This window comes from Syngnathus leptorhynchus, chromosome 5 (genome assembly GCF_054491065.1).
Source record: "Syngnathus leptorhynchus isolate UIUO chromosome 5, UIUO_Slep, whole genome shotgun sequence".
Classification (NCBI taxonomy): domain Eukaryota; kingdom Metazoa; phylum Chordata; class Actinopteri; order Syngnathiformes; family Syngnathidae; genus Syngnathus; species Syngnathus leptorhynchus.
The window spans coordinates 2,704,152-2,713,208 of NC_141199.1; positions in this window are offsets into that span (position 1 = coordinate 2,704,152).

Consider the following 9,057-nt stretch of genomic DNA (forward strand, 5'->3'; position numbering starts at 1 on the left):
TCCACGCCTTTATCTCCTCCAGACACAGGGTGAGGATGGATGAGGGAGATGGAGGTGGCTGGGTTGTGGAGGGCGGGGGGTCGAGTTTGAAGTATAGCTGGGTGTCGTCTGCATAGCAGTGATATGAGATGCCGAACTTCCTGATTATATTGCCGAAGGGTAGCATGTAGAGAGTGAAGAGGGTAGGACCAAGTTGAAATCCCTTGGGGACACCGGAGGTGACAGTGTGTGTGTTGGATCTTTTCCCTCCCAGGGAAACGTACTCGGTTTGGTTCAAGAGATAGGACTGAAGCCAGGTTAGAGCAATGCCAGAAAATCCAGTGGAGTGAAGTTGATTGAGGAGGATATTGTGGTGGACAGTCTCAAATGCAGCGGACAGATCTATGGGGTTGGGGTTTGAGAAATTGGTTGATGGTTGAAAAGAGGTGTTTTGAATTTCCAGGGGTATTGTTTATGATATTGGAGTAGAACTGGGCATGTGCAGTCCCAAGGGCTTTTGAGTAGGCCTTCTGATGTTGCTTGTAGGCCTGTTTGTACATGGTCAGTCCTGAGGCTTTGAGACAACGCTCCAGGATGCGTCCAGTTGACTTCATCAGATGCAGCTCACTGGTGTACCAGGGGGCTGAGCGTGAAAAAGTGACTGTTTTGTTTTTTAGGGGGGCGTGGATGTCCAGAAGTTTGGTTAGAGAGTTATTGTAATAGTCCACTGCTTTGCTGACTAATGGAAAGGTTGCAGAGGAAGAGGAGAGAAGCTGGAGGTCCTGTATTATAGTGTCTTGGTTGATGTTTTTGATATTTCTGAATGAGATTTGCCGCATGTGTTTGGAGTGGGAGCGTGGGAAAGGCAGTTCCATTTGCATAGGTTTGTGGTCAGACACACCGACCTCGTGAACTTGTTGGTTGCTTATGGGCGATGAGGAGATGACAAGGTCAAGTGTATGCCCTTTGTCGTGAGTGGGGACATTTACATGTTGAGTGAGGTGTAAGCAGTCCAATAGTTGCAGCAGGTCAGGGGGGCGGGAGAGGGTGTCAACATGGATGTTAACACCACCTAGTATGGTTAGATTAGAGGAAGTGGAAGTACAGAGGGTAGTGAGTAGGTCATGTCGTTCTGGAATGAAAGCGGAGTTTGGTTTAGGGGGGCGGTAAATGAGTAAAACTGTCATAGGATATGGAGGTTTACATTTGAATGCAAGGGATTAGAATGAGGAGTGGTCGGGCAGAGGGAGGGGGGACAGCTCTAGATCAAGACGGTGGAGTGCAGCCAGGCCACCCCCACGGCCAGTGCTGCGAGGTTTTTGGTATTTGTAACCAGAGGGACAGGCTTCATTGAGGGATTGATAGACATTCGGTGGTTGCCAGGTCTCAGTCAGGCCCATTATGTCTAAGCCTTTGTCCAGGATGAGGTCGTGAATATATGATGATTTACGGGTGAGTGCTTGGATTTTGAGGAGATCCATTTTGATTGTGGCTGTGGGGCTGTGTTTAGGTAAGGGGCGAAGTAGAGAGAAATCCACTCCACGTTTTCTGTGCCACATGAAGGACAGTCCACTCCGTGTTGGAGTGAAGTCCACTCCGTGTTGTCCAGGCCACCCGGGGTCCTCTCCGTGTTGGAGATCGTTCCGTGTTGGAGCGAAGTCCATTCCGTGTCTTCCCGGCAACCCAGTGTCCGTTCCGTGCTGGAGTCCGCTCCATGTTTTCCAGGCCACCTGGAGTACTGCAGCCTCGCAAGGTTGCTACTACAAGTTCCAAGTGCGCCAGTGCTCTGATGACGTGTTGGATGTGCGACGGGGTGTCGGGCAGCGGAGCAGATGGATGGTACAGTGTTATGGACGGGCTAGGAGAAAAAGTTACAACGGGTGCTGTTAGAGTTAGAGTAGAGTTTGCAAGAACCACACGGGAGACAGTATGCCCTTTGAGCACTTGCAAGTGGAGAGTTTGTTCGTTACTGTAGGTACAGCAATGTTCGAACAAAGTCTGCCTTTGGTCTCTTGCAAGAGCATATTTATTGAGAACAAGTAGGATGGGGGTGACATTGGACATGTTTGGTGGTCACCTCAGTAACTGGTTAATCAGTGCGGAGGGTCCCAGCTCATTGTTTGACAAGGTCATGGAAACAGAAACTAGTGGAGCATTTTAGATGACTAACTAAGCAAGAATGTTTCCACACAATTTGGAAAGTTTCAACAACTGAATGGTTAAACTTTTCAGAGCCAAGGAAAGGTAAAAGGTTTAATCAAAGTTAATAATTCTAGTCTACATTCCAACATAATCATACGATCAAGATAATTTGTAAACTCGAACAGGTGCTTCTGTGGATGTAACGTGGTCTGCGGAGAAATCCGAGTCTTTTGATGACTGAGACACACCCTGGAATGGTGTGATTACTCAGCTCCAGCAAGCGGGGTATGGAGTCTGTCAACATAGTGCCGGTTGGAGAACACTGAAACTCGACTGTTAGCCGTTAGCTAGGCTAGCCAGGATGCCTTAGCGGGGGGGGGCTGCCGTAGTAGGCAGCCGGCTGATTGTGGAGCTTTGTTGCGGTCCAGGCGACTGTGGGCCGACGGCGTTAGCATCACAAACACCGTCCTCTCGTTCCTCGTCAGCTTTGCCCGACAGGGCTTCTCTGCTCGACTAACGGTTTGTTGCGGTCCTGGTAACAGCGGCCTGACCACTTTAGCCTGCGAGCAAGCTGAAGGGAGCCTTAGTAAAAACTGGATCCTGTTGAAACTTTTCAAGTGATCCAGGGCTCCAGAGGAGAGGAGAGGACTGGAACCAGGCGATGTTGCAGAAGGACAGATAGGAAAAGTTTTACTCTTGTAGATATGAACATCTGAACCAGCTCAATGTAAAAATGCAAGGCATTGGAAATACAGTGTTATCCCTTCAACACGCCATGTTTGGTTTTGAAAACAAGCTGGAGCTCTTTACCATGGATCTTGAAACAGGTTGTTTCCTACATTTTGAAAAACAGACAAATTAAAGATGCATGCACAGCAAGTGAGGTGACTCAAAACTTTGATCTCCACCAGCTAGCAGGCTTCACCACCAGTTTCCTACTGTCGTTCAAGCACGCTTTGGAGAATTTCATGAGCACGCTCGTCTTCACCAATCCACTGAACACAGCCGCCCTGAGTTACATTTCCTGATGTCTCCCTCAGAGATTTTGAAGCAGGAGTGGCTGACCTGAAAGCCTCAGACATGTGGGTGAATACGTTCAAGTCACTTAATGAAGATTTGGAAACAACCGCACGACAGAAAGTGGAGTTGGCGAGCAAGCACGTGGACAGAAATGAAAAAAGCTTCAAACTGAAGACCAGCTGTTTACCAAAATTTGGAATGCGCTTCCTGTCACATACGAAACACTGAAGCGTGAGTGTTGCTGTATTACCTATGTTTGGATCTTCATATTCATGTCATTGTCACATCTTAAAAACATCAAGTCCAACCTACGATCACGTTAAAGTCTCAACGCCTTCATGAAGCTTAACATCACCAAGTACCAACTAGACTACAAAGCCATCAGCAAATTCATGCAGCACCAGAAGTAGCATTAATGGTGAGTATTATAACAACATTATTTAAAAGAATAGATTCAGAGGCTTATTATACTCATATTTAGTTGAATTCAGTCTTAAAATATATTATATGGCTCTCACTGAAATAAATTACCAAATATTTTGCTTTCATGGCTCTCTGAGTCAAAAAGGTTCCCGACCCCTGGTTTCACCTTACGCCGCATTTCCCTGTATCCATTTACTCTCTTCAGTCTTCTTGTTATCCCACTTCCTCTTAGGTAACCTCTTGCCACGTATGCACTCCTGCACTTCCTCGTTACACCACCAAGTCTCCTTATCGACTTTCCCTCCAGAAGACACACCAAGTACTCCTTAGCTGTCATCCTCCAGTAAACTGGAAGCACCTCCTGCCCACCCAGAGCCTCTCAACTCCTCTCTGAAAGTTACACAACACTCTTCCTTTTTTAGTTTCCATCATCCTCCACCACCATCCATCATCATCATTTTTTGGTTTCATCCTCTATTCTGCCTTTGTCGTATTTTAAACATTTTATACTATTATCACTTAAGAGTCTGTTCAGAGTCAGCATAACTAGTTTGGAGATCAAATATAGCCCAAGAATGTGTAGGGCGCGTAAATTACGTGTTTGCAGGAAAATCTGATGGGAGAATAACTCCATGGTGACAGTGAAGCTGATTACCTTCATGACTGAGAACCCGAAGGACGGGGAGCCCAGACAGAAAGGACGTTGTCTGACTAACAATTGCTCAAGGATAATGATGAGACCTCAACCAACATACTTTTAGAGTTGTGACTTTGACAGGCTACTATACAAGTCTGTAGACTGCAGGAATAAAGCACCGGCTTTTTGGCTCTGCCCGCACGCAGGAACGAGCTTGAACAGGGTAGAAAAAGCGGTCCAGTGCTGTACACTTTCCTGAACCCAGACAATCAATACAGATCGGGTCAATTACAACCCACCTTGCGTGAGTATGTTTTCATTGTGTTAGTGTGAATGGCTTCATTAATCAGAAGACATTGGTATTCGTTTATGCCACGGAGTGCGACGTGGAGTGCGACGTGGAGTGCGACGTGGAGTGTGACTGGCGCATTCCCCATTGAGGCAATACAACAGAACGATGAACTTAATTCATAAGTTTTCAATTATGAACTATGAACTGAACTTGTTCATTGTTAAAGTTGCGAACTGAACTTTGAACTAGTTCATGTAGAAAATGAACTTTCCCAACACTGCCCAGCAGTCAGGTAATATCCTCACCCCCACATAAATGTGTAAATGCTTGTCTTCCAACATATATATAACCAATAATTTATTTACAAGACATTGACAGTGAAATACATATAAATCAACCTTTAAGGGAGATCTTTGTGACTTAGTCTCAGTGTGATGTTGAGAACTGCTTGAAGGACACACAGCAGTCCATATCCCCACATATCCCCACATAGACATGTCTTGATACTGTCAAGACAAAACACATGCACACACTTGGTTATATATCAGCAAATGTAATATTTTTCAAAACCATCAATACAAAAAGGAAATTAAATTATTCAACATTGATATGAACAAACAAGAAACTAAAATAACAATTAGTCAAATTTCACCGACTTGAAAGAGTCTTTTCTTTTATGTTCCCTTGTCCACTTTTTGGAAATTGCTCATATTCGTCAACTTTAATACTGATTTGAGGACTATGAGACTTAAAATCCACAGCCATGTTCAAGCAGATACAGTAAGGTATGTTGCTTCTGGTGTTGAAACATTTCATCATACCCTTCCTGTCACAAGCCTCAAGCCACTCTTGTTTTGAGTTGTTGCTTGTCTCTGTTAAGGAAAATGCTGTATGCACAGTTATTTGAATGCATCCTTAGTGTTAATGTTGCTAAAATTATGCTGGTTGTGCAATAAAATCACTAGCTCACTTATCTTTTCTATTTTCTGTGATCCTAGTAGTTTACCTAAATTATTTCATAATCTAAGATAAAGTATGGTGGGCCTGAAGTGCAAATTACAAACACAAATATCAAACAAAAAATGAATTGCAAAAAAAAAAAAAAAACCCCAAAAAACAATTGAAAACCACAAACAAAAAACAGGGGTTTTTGCATGCGATGTATCCCAGGCAACATAATTAATGTGCCACATTTCACTGTGAATGACAGGATTCTTGACAGGAATGACAGGATTCAAAGTGTCCAAGTGTCTTATTTTGTATGTTTGTATGATTTTTTTAAGATAAGAATTTAAATATGTTGTTATAATACATATAACATTTGCATTTAGATACTTTCACTTCTCTTTCAGTTAACTTAATAACAGATGCTGCACTTAGTTTATGCACTTTGACCTATTTAAGCCAGGAGCGCATTACTGTGTTTCAACCACTAGAGCTTGCTGATTTTCATTTCTACCATTAACACCAGGAACACGGATGCGTCATTTTCTTTTCACCAATTCTCGAACTTGTAGCCAAAGAAATGCATCATAGTCGACGAAGGAATTTCAAAATAAGTGTCAACACGCTTGAGGACTTCGAACCAGAGGAACTATTAGTTTGGTTTTTATGGCTATAAAATATGCTTGTAGACAACAGGGGAGAACAATAATATTTTGATGGCTTCAAGTCAGAATGCAGGACTGATTTTAAATGAGGGTGTTTCTAGCGCACCTGTCCCCGGAGATAGATGTAGATTTTTTATTTTATTTTATTGAATGCTGATAGAAATAAACTCTGGTTTACATGAAAGCCACAAATGTAAGATCTCAAATGCTTTTGGCATTATCTACCTATCTTTTACAGAGGCTGAAATATCTATTATTTAGTAGGTGTCTTTAAATATTGTTGAATTTCCACTACAATTTAAAACCTTGGGGTGTGCTTTTAAACTCACCCTTGGGTTTTAGAGGGTTGTTCTGCCAGGCACTTTAGGCTTTAATGGGTTAAGCAAGGTGGTGTAAAGGATCAACATTTAACTCATATTTACTTACTAAATCTTCAGGGAGCTATTTAATTACTTGTTATGCTTAATGTAACTACATCTGAAAAAAGTACAATAGCCATAGGAGAACCTAATAATTCCCGACCCTGTTTTAAATTGATCACTTATTGGTCGTTGGATTAATAACAGATTAATAAGGCTGATGTCAACTACCAGTAAAATGCCAAATATGGGTCCATGTATTGATTGTTTGATTGATAGAACTTTATTTATTCCACAGTGGGGACATTTTCTTATTTTCTATATAGAGGGAGGAGGAGTACAAGGCCCTGGTGGAGAACCTTGTGAAGTGGTGTGACACCAACCACCTTCTGCTCAACATCAGCAAAACCAAGGAGTTGATGGTGGATTTTAGAAGGAAGAGAGGGACCTCAGCCCCTGTCACCATCGGGGGAGTGGAGGTTGAAAGAGTGGACTCCTACAGGTACCTGGGGGTACACTTTAACAACAAACAGGACTGGTCCAAGAACACCGAGGCTCTTATCAGGAAGGGGCAGAGCAGGATGTTTTTTCTGAGAAGGCTGAGGTCGTTTAATGTTTGTAATAGGCTACTGAGAACTTTTTATCAGTCAGTGGTCTCCAGTGTCCTGTTCTTTGCCGGGGCCTGCTGGGGAGGAAACATCTGTGCCAGGGATGCTACCAGGCTGAACAAGCTAGTGAAGAAGGCCATCTCTGTGGTGGAGACTGGGTTGGACAGCCTGGAGACAGTGGTCGAACAGAGGATGGGGAAAAAATTGGTGGCCATGTTGGCCAATCCCTCCCATCCACTGCACATCGAGCTGACGGGGATGAGGAGCAAATTCAGCAACAGATTTGTCCTCCCCCGTCAGAGCACAGAGATTTGGACAGTCGTTTATTCCAGCTGCACTCCGATTCTACAATCAGGCCTGCAGGCGCGGGGAGACCTGGGGCTAGAGACTTGGGACTTTTTATCTGCACATGATGCACTTTAGTAAACTACCAGCTTGCACTGCATGTTATTGGACAAGCAGTGTGTTATATTTATTGCATTGTGAACTCTTTTTTTTCTGTTTGTCTTCCTCTTTTTTAAATGTCATGAGCTGATTGACAACTGATTTTTCCCAGAGGGGACAATAAAGGTTTCAATTAATCAAACTCAAGCAGCATCACACTGAGCACGGGGCCCCCGCAAGGCTGCGTGCTCAGTCCGCTGCTCTTCACCCTGAAATTTGCTGATGACACGACTCTGGTGGGTCTCATCACTAAGGGCGACGAGACTCAATACAGGTTGGAGGTCGACCTTCTGGCCACATGGTGCAGGGACAACAACCTCCTGCTGAACGTCAGCAAGACCAAGGAGATTGTTGACTTCCGGAAGGGTCACACCCAACACCTGCCACTGACCATCGACGGTGCTGTGGTGGAGAGAGTGAGCAGCACCAGATTCCTGGGGGTGCACATCAGTGAAGACATCTCCTGGACCACCAACACTGCATCACTGGCGAAGCTCAGCACCGCCTGTACTTCCTACGGAAACTCAGGCGAGCAAGTGCTCCACCAGCCATCATGACCACATTCTACTGTGGCACCATTGAGAACATCCTCTCCAGTTGTATCGCTGTGTGGGGTGGAAGCTGCACTGAATACATGAAGGCCCTGCAGCGCATAGTAGGATTATTGGAGCTTCACTCCCCTCCCTGAAGGAAATTTACACCTCCCATCTCACCCGCAAGACGACCATGATTGTGTGTGATGTGAGTCACCCCGCTCACACTTTGTTTGACCTACTGCCCTCTGGGAAGAGGTACAGAAGCCTGCGCTCCCGCACCACCAGACTCACCAACAGCTTCATACTCCAGGCTATTAGGATCCTGAACTCTCGCCCCCCTCTACCCTCGGCTGCATAATGTCCTGGCCTTTTGGGCCACGTTGGCTGCCTTGCACTACTCCTCCTGTACTTTTGCGTTATATTCTGACTGTCTGCTGTATGCACAATTGCTCCGTTTCAACCATGTTGCTCTTATTTATTTATTTATTTATTTATTATTTATTCATTGCTCTTAAGTTGTATGTCCATTCTATGTGCCTTCTTGATTTTACTTTTTGTATTGTTTACTTGAATATTTTGTTTGTCCGTGGAACAAAATAATCTCTCTATGTGTAATATGTCCATCGGAATCTTTATCCGCCGTGTCATTTAAAAAAAAAAAAAAAAAAACAGCTGTTGAGTCCGGAACTACGTGCGCCGCTGACGTCAGCCTCGTCGTCAGCCTCGTCGTTAGTTGCGGCTCCAATTATTCCACAGATCTACGTATATAACTATATTGTAGCGTTACCAAAGAACCAGGCAAGATGTGGGTTGGGTAACCAGCTCTTTATTTCACAAAACAAGAGCTCAACATATGAGCCAAACCACGGTGCTATATAATCAAACGCCCTGGATCGCTCCGCCCACCCCCACTGCTGCCTTCACGGCCTTGCGAGACAACTACTGAAGTCTAACAATATAGACGTTGCTACTCTAAATAAACTATACATCAAATAACTATAACATAA